This window comes from Augochlora pura, chromosome 3 (assembly GCF_028453695.1).
Source record: "Augochlora pura isolate Apur16 chromosome 3, APUR_v2.2.1, whole genome shotgun sequence".
Classification (NCBI taxonomy): domain Eukaryota; kingdom Metazoa; phylum Arthropoda; class Insecta; order Hymenoptera; family Halictidae; genus Augochlora; species Augochlora pura.
Window position 1 is genome coordinate 9,181,289 of NC_135774.1, and position 17,523 is coordinate 9,198,811.

The 17,523-nt window shown below is 35.4% G+C and overlaps 1 long non-coding RNA gene across 2 annotated transcripts in view; it reads left to right on the top strand.

Moving 5' to 3' along the window:
- The window catches only part of LOC144467872 (uncharacterized), a 105,373-nt gene that overhangs the window by 45,095 nt on the left and 42,755 nt on the right, over nucleotides 1-17,523 (top strand). For both annotated transcript variants that reach the window (XR_013493732.1, XR_013493731.1), the window contains exon 3: nucleotides 4,444-4,511. This is a non-coding gene — a long non-coding RNA (uncharacterized LOC144467872). The remainder of the gene's footprint in view (nucleotides 1-4,443; nucleotides 4,512-17,523) is intronic.

Here is a 17,523-nt window from a genome sequence, read left to right on the forward strand (position 1 = left end):
CTGCGCAACGGCACCGGAAGTTCGAGGGTTAAGAGACGATGGTTAATCTGTCGCCAGTGAAAACAAGGGAGAATGCAGTTCCCGTTTTACGCGCCGATCCGGCTACGTTCCGCGGACGGGAAAGGGTTTTAAACGAGGGAATAAAATTTTGCTTTGTAGAACGGAGACTGATTAATGTTTTCGAAGGCGTTTAAGATGGACGGATAAGATTGGAGTTCGCTGCCTCAGCGTCTGGCGATGATGACTATGTAAGGGCGATCATAGTTTTACACGGTACGTAAAGCCAAGGGAGCAGACGGGTTACAATGACACTTTTAACGAGGCGATTCTGTATTATACCGTGCCGAGCGAACGCCGCTCAGTTTCTCCGCCAAACTTTTCCATCGAATCTTACGGGGAGCAGGTTTCCATGGGGTGAACAATTGCTATGCAAATATAGTAAAATATTTCGTATGCTTACGAATGTAATTAATTCGATATCTATCGAATATGATATAGTAAATGCTTTGATTAAAAAATGAGCGAAATAAAATAATAATGGGGTAGTTATATCAAATTTTTTTATTAGAACATAAATAAAATAAAAGAATAACAGATACATTAAATTTTTTTTATTAAAAGTTAAGTAACAGAAAAGACGTACTAAGATCTTTTATTAAGAAATAAACAAGATGAGAGAATAATGTAGCAAATACATAAGATTTTCTCGGTTAAAAAATAAAGAAAATAGAAGAATAAGTAAATTTAATGGTAATAATAATGTCGTTCGATAAATGTAAAAGTAAATTATGTCCGCAAACAAACCAAAGGTACATGCTCCGTCACCCTCTGTCTTCATTAATAGACTAACAAGACATTTTAACAAACTTTAATAAGTAGTAACCTTTAATGAATAATACATTTTAATAAACGCATCATCTCCGGAGCTTACAAATTACAAACGTGCATAAAAAACAGTTTTCTTTCTAAAAACATTTACAGGAAAAATTCATTCACGTATTCAAATTAAAAATGGTAACAAACATCCAATCGGTCCTATTATTCATTAACAGATATTTAGAATGTTACAATAGCCGTGCCGAAAATCCTTGCACTAATCACTGACTACGTTAATTCAAAATCACTTGTAGAAAATTAACGACAAATTGAAACAGTTATTATTAATTTGACGAAGTAAAAATTAAGTTATTAACGATTTGTAAATAGAAGAAAATGCTTTGAAAATAAATCGAAAATGCTGTTCGCTTTATTAACTGTTCCCTTGTACCACGCAGCTTCGATAAACCCGCGCGATCCGAGCCGATAAGAAGAAATCGAAGAAATCGTCGATCGCAAATTAATTGGGATCACGCGACGCGCACTGTCGCCGACGGCCAGTCGTCGTTTCCACCGTAGGAAATCTTTGAGATTATCGACTGCCCGTCGCCGTTCGCATCGTCCGCGCGTAATTTCACAAGAAAGAGCCGTGTTACAACACGGTTGTAGTCATCGACGTTACGTGTGTATACGCTCACGCCGGCGCGAGCGGCATAAAAATGTAATTTAAATGTTCATTGGACGTTAAACGGCGCCGGCGGAACGGTCATAAAGAGAGGAGAGGGCGAAGAAAAAAAAGAACAGAGGAGAGAAAAAAAGAGAGAGACGATAGGAGGCTGGATCCGCGAGTCAGTTTTCATTTAGCTTCACCTCGAAAGACGAGTTAACGATCTCCGGTTTACGTACCCTTCGCCGGGATCGCCGCCGTTTATTATAGCGCAACCGGTTGTAATGGTCACCGGTATACGATCGATCGCCGTTCCGCACTGTACAAAATTATTACGTCATTATACGCCGTTAAATCGCGATTAACTGCGCCGCGCCGGGTAACTCAATTAAACGTTTCCTCGATACGGTAACCCCAATAAATATCAATTCGCCTGAATAGGACCAAGTTTTTGCTGTTCCACTTGACGCACCGCGGATCGCGTGTATTCAGGCACGTGAGGGCCTATTTAGCGTTTTCAAGCACTTAACCCTTTGCACTCGAAGCCATTTTATCTAAAAATATGAAACAATTCTTCTGGCTCATAGTATTTCTATTCTGTACAATAAAGTGCACTCTTACGCCTACGAAATTGATTCTTGCGATTTATAGCAACAAATTCACTACTCAACAATTTTTTGAAATCTCAACATTATTATTATAAAAATTATTATCGAACGCAATAGTGTAATTTTAGTGGTGCAGATCTTTTTGCAAGAATTGTTCAATATAATTGCAAGAGACAGAAATGAAATAAATATAAACTGCTTCTTTGAATAATTTAGATAGGTTAGAAATAAACGACGCTATCTTATATCTCTTCTTATATCTTTACAATTTTATATTATAACTTTGTATTTTATTCTATATAAATACTTATTTTTGTCGTAAATGCATAGAATCTTGCTAGAAAGTTTAGTTGTTATATATGTCTTATATTTCTCGTTTATTATACTATATTAACTAATTTAATACTATATTAATTAAACTGTATAATCTTCAAGATCTTTAGAAATCGTCTTCGTCAATTAGGAAAAGTAAAAGTTAAATAAAACTGTGCTTCTTCTCGTAAATATTCTAATAAATTAAACGGAAGGTAACAGTATTTATATAAATTCTCTTGAAGTCTTCAATATTCCTGAAACTCTCTATACAATAACTCCAAACAACCATAAAAATAAATACTCATACCCACTTTCTAATTTATTCTTACTGATCAACAACTATTCAAAAAAAAAAAAAATTCCACATGATTTTCCATTTCTAAAAATAACAGAAAGAGTTCCTTACACAGCGTTATTGCAAACATAAAATCGCCCGTGAAAGTACAAAAATAAATGCGATAATTCATACTGGCTTTCTAATTTATTCTTATTTATTTAACAATGGCGATAAATATTCCACTGCGATTTTGCTTTTCTAAAAATAATTGTCGCGGCTGTCGAACGTTCATTGGAAGCCGTTATCTTCTCGTAAATATAAAATAATTGCGTTAAAACAGCTCGACTACACTCGCAGCTAAATGATAATTTATATTTTCCTTGGGAAGACCGTGTATGTTTGTGTGTGTGTGTGTGTGTTGGACGGGCTTTTTGAGCTTGTAAAGGGGTGTACGTGTGTAAAGCATCGCGATTGCGATGCAGCCGCGGTATTTCCAGCCGGAAATCACGTAATGCTTTAAGACTTTACAGAAGGAAATACCCGGTGTACATATACGGAAAAGTATTACATAGAGCCAAGACAAGTCACGTAAACTCCAGCCTCTATCGAATCTCATCCATGATTGCGCAATACATCTCTTAACGTCCGCTGCACGAAAAATCAAACGGGGCTCTCTCTCTCTCTCTCTGAAACTGCCGGGTCGATATCTTGTTGAATCCACTGTGTTTAACCTTTTTGCAGCCGGAGCCATTTTAACTCGAGATCCAAAATATTTTGACAAACTTGCAGCGCTTCTGTTTTACATAATCTGGCGTATTTTACATAACCTCGTGCATTTTACATATTATAGAATTTTGCGACTCAAGATTCAGTTAGCAGGCTCTTAACAATTTTTCGAATGTAGGTAAACTTGATGAAAATGATTTTGACATGATCATTTTCAGCGGCGTCTTAGAATCGTCACTCGTTTGCAAAGGGTTGAATCTCGGTTTTAGTTTAAATATGGATGACCAATAAGAGTGTTAATATGTTCACTAGATTAATTTAATTTATTTTGTTATTTAAGAGGCACGAAGTGGACGAAAATTATTTGTCGCCCTTTCTTCATGTTTTTAATAGTTTATTTATATAACGTAAGCGATCGAAACATGAAAGCTACTATGGAAATAAAACGACGGCGTGTATCTTCTATAATTTATAAATTTTCAAAATGTTCCACAAGAGAAGACAAGAAAAATTAATATTATAATATTTCTAATAGAAAATCGAATCGTATGCTGTGAATTTAAATTGTTTCGTTATAAAAATAATAATATATATAACATAAAATATAAGGGTTGATTATTTCAAATTACGATAACAATAATGACATTGTATAAAATTTACTTCTGTTCTCCGAAATATCATAATTATATTTTCCTTAACCCTTTGGACTGCAACTTCTTCCACCTTTTTGCACCTTATTTCTCCTTAATATTTTCATTAATAGTTCGTTTAGATGGAAATAGATCGTTTTTGTTTCTTGCATTGTCTTTATTTAATTTCATTTCAAGTCTTTAATAACAGAAGAATTCAATTGTATTTCGATTTAGAAGAAATTAATAACATTCATATTTAGTAAATATTGCACGAAATCTTTATTGCAAGATTCGTTATTATAGTGCAAGGGGTTAAGTTACATTGACAATAATATGTATTTATAACACTTGTACTAGCTTCTATTTCCAGCATAAACCTGACATAACCTTTTCTGCTTACAGACTCCATTTTGGTTCGCTGAAAATCAAGATGGCCGGGCATCCGAGCAAACCAAGAGACAGTCATTAACGTAAGTATCTAAAAACTGACGTAAAACCTCCATTAACCCATCGAGTTCGCAACGTTTCACCATAAATTGACTCGCGCTTCTCGAAATGTGCAATGTTTACCGAACTAATAACCGACAGTAATTAGCGTCCCGCTCAAGGGTTAAAGCAACCGGCCGACACTTGCACAGGCGCGTCCGACGTATTTGTAAGTTTTAACGAGTCAGCCGACCGAATTTCCAGCGGCGTTGCTCTCGGCTAGGGCGCGAAGGGGGTCGAAGAGCGGAATTCGCAGGGTGTGCGTGAAACAAAAACAAAAACGAAATTGTGTCGCCGGTAATTGTTTCGCTCTTTTCCCCGTTCGGGACTAATGGCAGCCAGGGCGAAGGAGAGAGCGCGTGGCGCGGCCGTGATGTTTTACACGACACTGTTCGTTATGACATGCTCCTCCTCTCCGTCCGCAGCGTTTACGCGTGCCCCGGGGGCGAGGAATCGACAGTTTGACGGATCGATGACCCGGCCGCGCAACGACGATCGACCCGATCTCGCCTCGCGCGGGGCATAGATTCCCGTGACAGGATTGCACGGAGGCGCAAAGGGTCCCATTATTTATGAGGGCGTAAATCAGGATCGAGCACCGATCGGCCGAATCGATCACCCGTCAACCGCCAACACCGCGTTCCCTTTGTCGAGGAAACACTGACGAGCCCGCCTACGTATGACGCGTCCGCCTATCGCCATCATCATCATCATCATCATCATCATCATCATGATCATCATCATCATCATCATCAGCATCAGCATCGTCGTCGTCGTCCACATCCTCGTACTCATCCTGCGATCGTCGTCATCGTCCTGCCGCCGAGAAACCCGGTGGTCGATGTTCTTCGGCTTCCTAACAATCGTCAGATCTGATCAAGCCGGGATCTAAAATGGCGAACGGATGCTGCGACCGGGTGCCTCGCGAACAGCTGATGCGAGATGTAGGGTGGAACATAGTCTTTATTAGAACGCCGTGAATTTGAAAATATTTTTGTGCGTCGGAGTTGAGTTGGCAAATATTTGAACGTTTGGAATAAATATTTATCTGGGATAATTATTTGTGTGAATTTTTTTAGATGAATATTTCATTCGGATAATGATTATTTGGTTTATTTGGATAAGGGTTATTCGGTCTATTTATTCGCATAAATTTCTTTATCTGAATAAGTTGTTTGAATAGAGATCGTATTTGAATAATAATGCGAATAATTGTTGAATATTTTTGGTTTTATGTAATTTTGTAAGAATGTTTTTGTTTGATCTCTTTTATTGTATCAAAGATGATTAGCGTCACTGAATTAGGTTCGTTGCAAGCTAATATTAAATAAATTGTTAAGAAAGTAAGTTTTGGAAGTAAGGAATTGCATAAGAATCTGTGGTTTAGTTATTAATAATATCGGTGTATTCAATCATGTTACCAGATTTAGTTTTCTTGCTTATTCCTTTGGAATAGTTGAAGAATATTATAGTTGTTGTTATATGTATATTCTTCGATGTAACTGGAATAGATGAATTTACAATTATACAGATGTATTATTACAGTGAATAACAAGAATATTCGAAAACCAAGTGGCTTCATTTTCTTTCAAATGTTAGATTAACTGGTTTACTAGGCAATAAATTCAACAATATTTACAAAAATTGGGAATTGACAATTTTTTAGTTATTCGAGCTAATTTGTAATTTTTGCAAAAATTGTTGTACCAACAGGACGAATGTATAATTTTTCTTATATATTAGTTTTTAGAAATATTTTTCCTACATATTAGTTTCTAATAATATTTTTCCTATATATTAATTTCTAATAATATTTTTCCTATACAGTACTTTCTAGTAATATTTTCCTACATATTAGTTTCTAACAATATTTTCCCTATACATTAGTTTCTAACAATATTTTCCCTATACATTAGTTTCCAATAATTCGAATCATTAAGAAACCACTAACATATTAATACAAGTATCAAATGATTAGCATATTTATTAATAGAAATCTCATCGAAGCTTCGGTTTACGACGTTAAAGAAACAAATAGCGCTTCATAAAGCCGGACAGCTGGAAAATAGGTTGCATCTGTTGCAAGTGTAATTATCTGAACATTCAGAGATATCTGCATAAGCTTCCACAGCTTATTCTTGGCAGCTCGAGCATCCAATCCAATCTTTATCATTGCTCTTTAAGCAAACAACGGATGGAGTTTCTTGAACGACAACATCCGGTGGAGCGGCTTAGTTTTGAACGGCTTTCGAGCTCAGGCTTTCTTTCGATACCTTTCCCTTTTTTATTAGAATTCCTTAATTTCAACAAATTCCTAGCTCGTAAATCTTCAAAATCAAAAACTTTGATAAATATATAACATTACGAAAATAATTCTTTGATTGGAAAGGAAATAAAAATTCTAGAAAGAACCTTACATAAATGTTCATACATTAATAAATTTATATACATTAAATGCACATTAATTGCATTACATTGAATTTTAAACAATATTAAACATAAAAATGTTCAACTATTGTCGAGAACTTCATTAGCTAATCTGTGATTAGTATCTAACATTAATGTCATGTTGCGATAATCAAATTTTCACGTAAATCAACTTCAAAGACAAGTTTCCCAGATTAAGAATTTCTATTGCATTAACTATAAAATTTACAGGAATGATTTTTTATAGAACGATTCTACAAACTTTCCCGAATAAATCGACGTATCGTTCTATGACATTATAAACGTTTGAACATGTTTAAAAAATATCTAAAAACAATAGAAACACCCTCGACTCCCCAATTTCGTTCATACATTGTTTAAAACTTTATTCTTGTTTTAAACTTTATCCAACCTCTTAAATCACGCAACAGTAACACAGACAAGAAGCTAGAATTTGTCGAGCAGCGTTGTAAGCTCGCGCGGCACGGTGACGTCTTACAACCGCCGCGACAAAGTCGAACATCGCCACGGTATGCGCATAAAGGACTTACGCGTGAACTCCGTGTCACCATAAATCGCTGCAGAGCTAACCATTACAATTTAGCCGCGACAACAACACTCTCTCGCACGTGCATTATTAGCAACCCCGAAATGCGAATGCGAGTGGCGCGGTGCTCGATGCGAATTGTATTGCACGATGATGCTCCTTGTACAATTTCCAACGAATCAATCTGACAGCGCATTTGCAAAGAATTAAATTACACGTGTCTTCGAGTACACGGCCATAATCATACGGACACTTAGCAAATAGTTGAAAGCTGTTAAGAAAGACTGAAATAACAGAGTCGTTCTTTAATGCACGAAGATGAGATAAAGTGGGACTTCCTTCGCAGAATTATTTATATATTTTAGAAAAGGTCGTAGAAAATTATGAGATTCTAAGGGATGAATTTTTATGGTGGTTTATTTATTTTATTTAGTTTAAAAAGGTTTCTTTTGCTATTATGGGGGACTCTGTAGCGAATAGTTGTTCAATTAATTTTTATTTCCGTTATGCTTAATTATAATTTTAACATTAATTTTACCACTAATGCTAACAGTAAACCTTATTATAAAATTATAGAACAATTCAGACACTTTCATAGAAAAAGATTGCATAAATTATATTATTATAAATACATGTAAATAAATTGGATCTTTTCACTCTTGTCAGGCAATACAGGTCACGCAGTTATACTGTCTGCAGGTTTAGCGTAAAAAAATTAAACAAAATTAAATTAAACATGTGCCAGCATCCATGAGTATTATAAAAAACAAAATATACCAAAAATGAGTAATAGCTGTAAGAAATGTCGAACAATTCCGAGCCTCTTAGTTCTGTCATGAAAAAACGTGGTTATTAGTCGACGACCGCGTCTCCGTCATAGTCGAATGCCATTGGCGGCGGCGCGGACTGGTGGGGACGTAAACGAGATGCTAACTAGGAAAAACTGTAGCATCGTCCGGAGTCCGCTGACGAATTCGGTGTCCCGCATCGGTCTCAGTGTCACACGGCGATCGGTCGCGTCAACCGCGTGCGCGCGACGCGCGGCGAGGAACGACAAGATCTAACGTGCGATCGGACGCGGCTGATTTTGCATTTTTCTCTTGATCTCCGTTTGCCGGGGAATCTTCGAAGCCCTCGAACACACGGGGACTTTATCTGGCTTTGTGCCGGAGACTTACGGCGGCTCGCGGAGTTGTTCAAATAAAAGTGACATGTTTATTTGCCGGGGATTGCGTAGGGGCGGCTTTGCGTCGGGCGCGACGGGGATACGCGCGCCGATCAAACAGATCGGAGGAGGCTAAATCACGCATTGAAAGACGTTTCGCGCGGGCCAGCCGATTCTAATGTCACCCCGGGATCCGTGGACGGTGGTGTTCTCCTCCGCGCCTTGCGAGAGACCGAGGAAACGGGTGCGTATATCCGCGCTTATGAGCGGTTTCACGCTCAGTGTAACGCGACCGAGATGATTCATTGCGCGGCTTTGTGCAATCGTCGTTGCAAAATGTGAAACGCGACGACGAGACGCCGCGACGATGGATTTACCCCTCGACGATGTTCGTTGGTGTTCTCTTCTCGATGCGATCGTCGTTTTCGTTCGATCAGTTTTTCCGAAAACTGGTTTGGGTTTCTTGACGCGATCGCATCGCCGTCGGCTTCCTTTTTGATACAGTAGAAGTCGAGCTTGTAGGTTGCGCGCGAAAAGTTGCGGGCAACTTTGTTGCAATAAAAATTGATAAAATGACGCGATAAAATTTTTACTTCGCGTTGCTGTTATATTTTGTACGGAATGGGTGAACGAACATAGTCGAGTGTAATGTAACATTTATGATTTTAGTTAGTAATAGTGGATGTTTTATTTGTGCTGTTTGGAATATTTGTTGAATAATGAGATTTGTAGGAAACATTGTCTAGTTTTAGCTTTGATGGGTAAATATATATTTTGTTACTTTTATTGGTTAAGAGGTTTGCTATTAAGGTGAATAGGGTAGTTATTGTGATTTTAATTAATATTTAGAGAAATTTTACGATATAATATTTTCTCTTAATACTGCACTAGACTACTGTAGTAGTTAAATATACTACATTTATCATATTAAATACATCGTCTTCGTCTTATAAAACATGATAAAAATGTTGTCAGAGAGAAACTATAAATTCTCTAAATCTCGTGCTACGTGTTACAATTTTTAATAATTATATTCACAAAATTAATTTGATGCGTGAAATACAAAATCGTAATAACAAGTTAATTAAATACAAAGTCGTAATAACGAGTTCAATAAATACAAAATCATAAAAATGAGTTCAATAAATACAAAATCATAAAAATAAGTTCAATAAATTCAAAATCATAAAAATAAATTGAATAAATACAAAATCATAAAAATAAATTCAATAAACATAAAGTCATAAAAATAAGTTCAATAAATATAAAATTATATTAACAAGTTTAATAAATACAAAACCATAAAAATAAGTTCACAGATAAAACTCACAAGAAAAACATAACCTTAACAATCAGCGTAAAAGCGTCATTAATTAAAGAAATCGCTGAAGTCAACGCAGATGCATCAATTACTTGCCTAACAACTCTATCTTACGAACCAATAAGCAATTAGCACAAGAAGCCATAGCAGAATCGTAAAAATATCGAAGTATACATCGAGAGAACCACATTAAAGCAAGAGAATGTTTTTATCATCGTCGTCCGCAAATTAATTGGTCCGCTCAGGAAGCCTAATTTCGCGTTAACGTACCAAAAAGACAAAGAAGCATTTGTTCTTACTGTCAAGGTTCGCGAAGAAGTCCTAATTAAACGGGACTCGATGTCGTTCATGTCACGTGAATTAGGGCGCCATTAATCACCAATAACGTACACAGCGGAATCCATAACGCGCAAGAAGAAGCCTAAGCGCCGATGGCCCCGCGATCCGATTTAATTATTCGCGGTGAACGCTGTTAATTAAACCCGCGCGATAAATCGCGTTGATCGGACATTAACGAGGAGCGATGGCCGACCAATTTCTTAAGTAATAATTTCTTACCGGGGCGTACATTGTAATTGATCGTGAGCGGGGCATCGCCGACCGGTTAGGCCGCCCATAAACGACGGTAATCTCGTCGGAAAGCGCGTAAACCAGTGATCGTTAACCAGATCGTAATCCCACGTCCAACGGAGATGGAATGAAAACTGATCCGCGATACGAAGTTTTATGGGTGTTCCTTCGTTCGACCAAAAAAAAAAAAAAACAGAAGAAAAACACGCGACTGTCACGTATACAAAATATTTACGCTGTCGCGGGATTAACAATTACGTTCGCGTGCGCTCGCGCGCGTGGCGGCGCGTCTGCTTGTTATTTGTTGGAGAATTCAATTTTCCAGTTTAGATACTTTTTCAAGCAACGCGGGGAGAACGCGAAACAAAATGTCGGGCGAATTTCATGTGGAGCTTTTTTATTTTCAACGTGTAATAATGCAATTGAAAAAAGCGAATCTCGGTCGGTTCCGTGACAAACGCTCGCGTCGGTATGATAAATGTAACCTTTCCGTGCAATAAATTGTTAGTACGCAAAGCACACTTTTTGAAACACTTTTTTGTAATTACGCAGAGTGATATAAATTTTTTTTTAATATTACAGGAATTATTTTACTGAAGAATAGCTGAAAGACTGATTTAAAAAATTGCGAGTACGTAAAGCAAAGTTCATAGAATAAAAGAAACATAAATATGCAGATCGTGGATTCGATGCATTCGCGACAAAATTACACGATAACAAATGCAGAGGAAACATTGAATAATGCCGTTAGATTATTATGAAATTATTTAAGAATGTTAAGAAGGAAAACAAATGTTCGTTCGTTCGCAGTCGTGGCACAGAATTTATAGTTTGCGCAAAGTTCCGCAACCTAGTTATAAACGAAGCAATTAAAATACTAAAACTCTAACCTGGTTTCCAGAAAGAATAAAGATCGAGGATGAATATTTCATCGTATTTTTAAATAAGTATGTACTGTGCTTTTATACATGATTCGATGACGTTTGGAAAACAGTATTGGAGTGAGAATGGAACGATAGGAATATTGGAGTCACCTCAATACTAATTCACAATTGCACACTGCGACAAGCAATTCGTTGAAATATATACTGAATATATTTCTACAATGATCATTTAAAAAATAGTTTATAAAAATTCTCATTATCAAAATATAATTAAATCTTAATGTGATTAAAGCTACATTTTAAGTAATTCTGTCAACCTTATCACAATTCTGACAATTCTGTCACCTTGTCATGTACTGTTTGAATAGTGCAATTAGGATACACTTTAGTAACAATATAAATAGAATAAACTTCGTTAGTGACATAATTATGATATATTTTAGAAAAACAACCCGGTATCGATTCTTATTATTCAAATTTTCACGAGATCGTGCGTACGTTGCAATGTCCGTCGAAATATTAACCCTTTGCACTCTGAGGCGCCATTAAAATTGTTGTACCGTGTTCTAAAATTATTTTTATAGATATCACGGAAGATAAAATCTAAAAAGTTGTTAAAAGTGTAATAGAATGCACTTTGTTATACCGAATGGAAATGTTACGAGTCAGAGAAATTATTTTAAATTTATAGTTGAAATAATTTCGAGTGCAAAGGGTTAACATTGAGATGAAACGAAGAACAATAGAATCGCGATTGTCCTAGCAGAATTCGTAGATTGCTCCGGCATTCTTGCATCTTTCGCATAAAATCCGCAGCGGTGTCCCATTAGTTAAGCTTGTACAGCGGAACATAAATCTTCTTCCGAGAAAACACAAAGTCGAAGACGTAACGCTAATGAATTCCCCCGAAACGCGTATCGCGCCGCGGAATCCGTTTTCCATTCAACGAATGAAGTAATAATACTTTTTTCTCTCCCCCTCGAGTTTCTTGCTCCAGCTTTTTCTGTAACAGCCGAACCGGCGGAGGCCAGATGCCGCGCGTACGCGGAGGCCTGCGCCGTAAATTATTGTTAAGTGCCCGGGCAGCCTTGTGTTAAGTAACGTACACAAGCAGCCGGAATGCCTCCTCTAATAAACAGAGCTCTGTGCTCTCGAATTCCATGAATTCAATGCTCGTGAATCATCCGACTAACAGGGATACTCTCAAATCCATCGCGTCCACCGTTTTCGCCTGGTTGTTCGGCTCGTATCTTCAACGGCACTGATGCGTATTTGATCTTGGCATTATTAATGCGTTCGCTGCGGATGTTTACAGAACCGTCGGCCATAATTCCCAGATCTTCTACGGCTCATTGGATCGTTTCATCGCGTTCTACGGCGCACGCCGGTTGCTTTTTAGGAATATTTAACGGATATTCGGTCGGTAATTTGTTGCTGTGCCGTTCACAAAATGTCGGCATTTTTGACACTGTAGAAATGATAAAGGCTATACAAAACAATCTAACTTGTTAAATATTATACTATTTTTATTTATATAAAACAAAGTCTTCATTGGAATTATCTTTGTTTGGTAAAAATTAGTATTAAATTTATTTACAATTAGAAGAACAAGAACCAATTTTCTGTGATATATAAATTCCAATTTTGTGTCATTTGGCTATTGTTGATTGTTTGCGAAATGACGAAATTATAGCGATTATATTAATACGATATTATTAATACGAATTAATAATAAATTATTCAATAGCAACGAATAGAAATTTTGCTCCTTCTTTAATAACTTTAATTTATGAAAATAATGATGAGAATTCGTATATATTCCGAAATCTATTTTTATTTATTTATTTATTTATTTTCAATATTTCGTAAATAACTAAACGAAATTTACGATCTATTTGTTATTTTCTGCAAACGCTACGATTTAAGTAGCATATTCTACAGTTCATTTTACCTGTGCAAAATTATATAAATACGCATGCGGAATGACGTTCACCGATTGAATCTAAGAACTGACTAATTGCGTTGGAATCAATCAATGACGCAGGCGAAACAGCAGTACTAAATGACGCGACTGTTGCGTCATTGATCTCGAATATCTTAGAGTATCTCTATTATTAACCTCTTGCCATGTGATAGCGAGATTCCTGACAGTGATTAGCATGCTTTGCAAAAAAAAAGTGAGGAGAACCGTCTCCGAATATAAGTTAACGTTAATGACTTAACTGTGGAACGTTTCTCGGAAATAATTACGTAAAAGATCGTCTGAGAATATTTCAATTTGCTTTAAATACGGTATCGATCAACCGATACGGTCATTTATAGTGTTACATCGTAAGAAACAGGACGTTTATGTAACACAGAGCTGTGCTAATTCATTATATGCAATTCAAATATGTTGTAATTGAATTATATGGTAATTGAATTATATTGTAGTATAATTATATTGTGATTAAATTATATTGCCATATAATTATATCGCTATTCAATTATATTGTAATAAAATTACATAACTCAAAACTTTCGTTTAATTCAATTGCTAATTATTTTAATTACAAAAGCAATTAAAATGTAATGTAACTCAAATACACTGCAATTGGAATAAAATATGATAAAATATAGTTGCATTATTAACTAATTTCTTTTAACTCGCAATTCATTTAAATTAATAGTACTTAAATTATAGTATATTTTCATGATACTCCAATGGCAATTACAAAGTACTCAATATTTTGCAATTGTACTCCAATTACAATTACGAATTACACTGTAATTCAATTACTCTGTAAATATAATTCGTCGAATAATTGAATTGTTACTCTGCAAAACTCTGTTTTAATTTCACGTTTTTACAGACAGAAAGAGAAACGTTTGCAAGTCGAAACAGAAAACTTTTTCACGTTGTCTGAAAATGAAAATGGAATTTTCACCCCGAAAGATCATCGTAGAGTTAAGAAATGATGTACGCAGGTGGCGAACGCATTTGCATGTTTCTTTTTATCAAATGTCAACCGTTGGGTGGGCGACGGTGTGTACTACTTTTGAGTTTGTGCTAACGTCAGCTGAAATGTGGTGGGGGTGGTCAGTCGGTTTATTATACAGTGGGAAAACCCGCTAACTTGTGGTGGGGAATATATACTTCCTGACGGAAACTTCGTCATCCCTGGTGTGCGTTATATATTTGTTAGAAAAGCTAGAAACATTTGAGTTGTCTAGGACCATACTGTCGCGAATGAAATTTTCGAATAGTTTAACATTGTGAAATGTAATTTATAAGTGTTAAAATGTATTAGAAATACGAACGAAATAAATGATAAAGTTAGTATATATTAACTTCACTCTGAACTATCCTAACAATAAGTTTGGCCAGCAAACAATGCACGTGTTAGTAATAATAAGACTCTCTGTTCATCGCGATGAGGAAAATGTTATTATAGTGGAAACAGTTCTTTGGAGCAGTATGATTTTCTGGCTACACCGAAATTAAGGTGTGATAATATTATTAATAATTATATTAAATTATTATTTAATTATATTAATAAACTTTATTTATTACTTAACAATATTATCAAAATACTTTATCGATTCCTCAGTAATATCATTAAAAATATCAAAGGTTTACTTTTTGGAATTTGCCAAATAGAGTTATTATTAAACGGAAGAATCGCAACAACATTCATAAAATTTTATTTAACATGAGCATTTATTTAACACAATATAAACGTTCAATTCTAAAAATTCATTTTAATACAAACATTTTATTTAATGCAAGCATTTAGAAAGCGTAAATGATTTGGTTAGGGATGAGGTGTTTTAATATCAATAATAATGCTGTACTTAATAGTTTGTTCCGAGCGGGAAGGTGTCCGCGAAATTAACATTTGAACGCGTTAGCGAACCTGCGCGCCGATTACATCTGTCGGAGCGTAAATCAAATCTTACGTCGCCCTGCAATCAACGCGCACGTCCATTAATAATTTAGCATTCGCCATGTGCTTCATATTATTGTCACGGTGTTGCGTGCCGCGTGGCCTTGGTGTTAACATCATCTGTCTGAATATCATTTCGCGCGTTTAGATAACGTACGGGTGATCTATCTCTATTCCTGCCTCTTGATTATTAATCGATTCACCTACTCGCTCTTATTTCCGAGTAGATAGCCTATTCGAGAGCTGAATAAGTCACTGTCGTGTCCTGGCTTCTGAAAAAAAAACATGAATACTATTAGGTTAACAGGTTAATTCGCGGCACTCGTGATTCATCAGTTGTTAGTTCAGTCAATTTTATTGTAAATATTACATTCGAAATTTTATTCTAACTATTTAACTTTTTTATCATATTCTTCATCATATTCTTTATTCTAAATTTTCTATTCTAAGTTCTTTTTTATATTTTTTTATTCTACATTTTATTCGAAACTTGTTATCCCAAATTTTTAATCCTAAATTCTTTTTTCTATATTCTTAATATTTAATTCTTCTCTCTAATTTCTTAATTTTAAATTCTTTATTTTAAATTCCTAATATTTAATTCTTCTCTCTAAATTCTTAATTTTAAATTCTTTATTCTAAATTCTTAATATTAAATTCTTAATTTTAAATTCTTTGTTCTAAATTCTAAATTAGATACTAAATTCTATTCTTAATTTTTTATTCGAACTTTTACAATTGAAATTGTTTATTCCAAAGTCATAGTAACATAGAATATTTTTGGTTCGTTAAAAACTCCACTGTTTACTAATAACTGTACCAAATTTTCAAAAATAATCGTTGGATTCTTCTAATTTTTAATCAAAGTCTCAGAAACTCTTGAAAACATATAATAAAAAATAACTTCCTCGGCACCCAATAATTCATAAATTACAATTACACGAACCAAATTTTCTGTCTTCCTTGAATAATTTCAGTGCACTAAAAATAACACACAAATGTCCTTAAATTCTCTTAATATTTTCATCGTTTAAAATTTCACCCACCCATTATCATTACAAATTCATATCGGCCAGATTACTTTTCATTTCAGAGCGTATCTCAGATGTTTAAAAATAAACGACGCTCGTGCCGCGAATTAAATGACGGCCCTATTAATATTTTACCGTGCCCGTGAGTCACGTCGAGCCGATCCACGTGTAAGCCACGTCATCGGTCACGAGGTAGCTAAAAATGTTTAATCTTAATTGCAGAGTTAATTGCCGAGTGGCAAGCCAGGCGCGCCGATTGACTGCGGTCTATCGAAATTTTTTATCTCCCCCTATCAGTTCCCTTTTCCCCCTTTGATAATCGGCAGCCACTTTCACAGAATGGAACTAGTTCCGCTTACGGGAAATACCCCCATGGCCGAGCCGGTAGGAAATTAGATCCGGCGTAATCGGCTTCGAAACCGACTATGCAGTCGGCGGAATTTTCAAATGACAACCGCGACGGCGCACCGTGCGCGAGCGCGCTTATGGTGACGAGATAAGATTATCAGTGGATCAATTGTCATTCGTATTGCCCGGAGCGAATGTCTTTTGGCACCATGGACGAGTACTATACCTTGAACAAGAACTTATAACATGGAAACTTATTGTAGTTTCATTTTATTCTATTTTGTTGCGTTAATCATTTGTTTGCAGAATATTTATTATATCTGGACGATTATTCTATAAGGACTATTTTTCAGATATTGTAGAATCTATGTGTATTTTTATTAGATTTTCAAATCATATTTTAGAGTTACTAAGGCAATTTTTGTAGAGACTTTATTAACAAAGTTATATGTTAATGAAACAGATGTTGTATTAATATCAATGCTTTTCTTTTATTTTGATTATAAAGGAGAAAGAAATTTTTGTGAAATTTTACAAAATAGTGGAAAATATGGAAATACAATTGTCATATCAGACTGCAAAATTATAAAAATGTATTACTTTAATTTTTACTTTCTTACTTTGTTGCTTTCAGTAGTAACATTTTTTATATACCATTATTATATTTATATTATATATATGTCCATTTTGTTCTAAAATTTTATACAGGTGTTGATTTACATACCGAACAACCATAAACCTTTACAGATCAATTAACAATAACCAAAATACAGACGA